General features: G+C 34.3%; 1 protein-coding gene across 1 annotated transcript in view; it reads left to right on the top strand.

The window, feature by feature from the left end:
* Positions 1-2,500, top strand: part of LOC113800182 (uncharacterized) — a 302,541-nt gene that overhangs the window by 3,314 nt on the left and 296,727 nt on the right. The gene's annotated exons all lie outside the window — the stretch shown is intronic.

Below are 2,500 nucleotides of genomic sequence, written 5' to 3'. Positions count from 1 at the left end.
TATTGTCTTTCTTAACAGTTATTTCGGCAGCCACTTTGTTTGTCAGTATGTGTATCTTCTCCGAGGGAATCTGTCTACATGTGTGTGTATGAATATATAAATACATATGTATATATGTATGTTTATAAAACATATGTATATGTATATATATACATATATATATATATATGTATATATATATATATATATATATATATATATATATATATATATATGTGTGTGTGTGTGTGTATGTGTGTGTGTGTGTGTGTGTGTGTGTGTGTGTGTGTGTATGTATATATATATATATATATATATATATATATATATATATATGTGTGTGTGTGTGTGTGTGTGTGTGTGTGTGTGTGTGTGTGTGTGTGTGTATGTATGTATATACATATACATACAAACAGACACACACACTCATAAATACGTATATGTATACATACATTCACATATACTTTCACACACACACACGTGTTCATATATGTGTGTGTGTGCGTGCACGTGTATGTATATATGTATATATACATATATACATATATATACATATATATACATATACATATATATATATATATACATACATATATATATATATATATATATATATATATATATATATATATGTATGTATGTATGTATAAATGGATGTATGTGCGTGTTCGTGTCATGCATGTATATATATATATATATATATATATATATATATATATATATATATATATATATATGTATTTACATATATGTGTATATATATATGTATATATATGTATATATATGTATATATATGTATATAAATGTGTGTTTATGTTATATATATATATTTATATATTTATATATAATATATATATATATATATATATATATATATATATATATATGTGTGTGTGTGTGTGTGTGTGTGTGTGTGTGTGTGTGTGTGTGTGTGTGTGTGTGTGTGTGTGTGTGTGTGTGTGTGTGTGTGTGAGTGCGTGCATGCGTGCGTGCGCGTAGTTAGAAAGTTAGTATAAGACAGAGAGACAGAGAGGGAAAAATAAAGGGATAGACAGACAGCCACGTGCATAGATATCGCTGGAACACACAGTTCGGTGGTTTTAATAACCGGTGTGGTTTCCGTCGGCCGCCAATAGGCTATTGAAGAATAAACTTGCACATCGTTACTTGTAGATCTATCAGGAATTGAAGGGTTTTGAAAGCGGTTCTTATTGGCAACAGTGATAGAGATGTGATGCGGTTTTGCAACAGCGGCTCCTGTTTCTCGGGAAGGAATCCTCAGTAGCTTATTTTGTTAATAAAGCCTGTCATATGCCTTCGATGAATTATTTACACGAGCGCCTCGGATCCTCTGTAAACACGCAATAACTTACATATCCAGACATACACACATGTATTTAGATCTACATAAATATATTAAAATGGAAATAAACGCATACGTATTTTACACACGCATTCACCCGTACGTATATTGAACACATATTATTACACATCATACATACGTAGGCATTTATGTAAAGCGAGACATCCGCGCATACATACACACAGACGAAGGCGACTACATAGCTGGCAACAGTATTTTGGCGCACTTACCTGAGTACTGACCTCGCGATGTGCTTGCTATTCGGGCGAAAAATGTCTTTTCTCTTACATACAACTCTATTTTGAATCGGTGAATTTCCCATTTGGCGTAGAGGAAATGTCTGTTATGTGTGTCTCCATTTGGGCGAAAGATGTTTACGTTCGTGAGAGGCTGAGATCGCGTGTCGCCGATGCCGGGTCCGAAACATCGGCGAAAGGAATGTACTGTAGCCTAAGTCGGGGTTACTGATAGTATTTTTTGTCTGTATAGATTCTGCATTAAAGGGGTTGTTCATTTAATCTTGATCTAAGTTTCTAAAACAGTGATTTCCGCAGAATTAGACTAAATTTTCGCTCAAAGCAAACAACCACGCAGTGCGTTCGGACACAGTAATTGTACTGGTGGTGCTCACTTGGGCGGAACGTCTTTTTTTGGCACTTAATATACTGCTGCGTTGCTAATTAAATCTTTTCCTTTTATATTTAATGTAGCTACCACTGCTAAAGCATGTCTCTACATTTTTTTATATATTCCAATGACACCACACAAGGGCAATAATTAGGAGCAAAATTCCACTTGTCATCCAGGTAATGACCTTGCCTAAGGGGCGAGTCCGAATGCGTTCGCGTTGTCTTCGTTTCGGTGCGCAAATTCTTTGAACACTCGCAATATCTCGGCAGACAATGCTAGCGATTGCACACTTTTTGTTTCTCTTTTTTCACATTTTTTTGGGGATTTTGGTTTGGCGAAGGTCGTCATCGTCGCTTGGGTGTTAGAGGTTCATTAATGGCAAAGATATCGCCGATAATATTAGCCATCATGATAGCCATGGTAATAACAAAACTACCAGTGGTTATAGAGAATAATAATATTGATAATAAAGTTGAGCAACGCTAACGATCATAATGATAATAATGATAATAATAAGAACAGTCATGA

The sequence above is a fragment of the Penaeus vannamei genome, chromosome 28, assembly GCF_042767895.1.
Source record: "Penaeus vannamei isolate JL-2024 chromosome 28, ASM4276789v1, whole genome shotgun sequence".
In the NCBI taxonomy this organism is placed as follows: Eukaryota; Metazoa; Arthropoda; class Malacostraca; order Decapoda; family Penaeidae; genus Penaeus; species Penaeus vannamei.
Note: the sequence above shows the minus strand (reverse complement) of the source record. Positions and strands in the feature narration are given on the sequence as shown.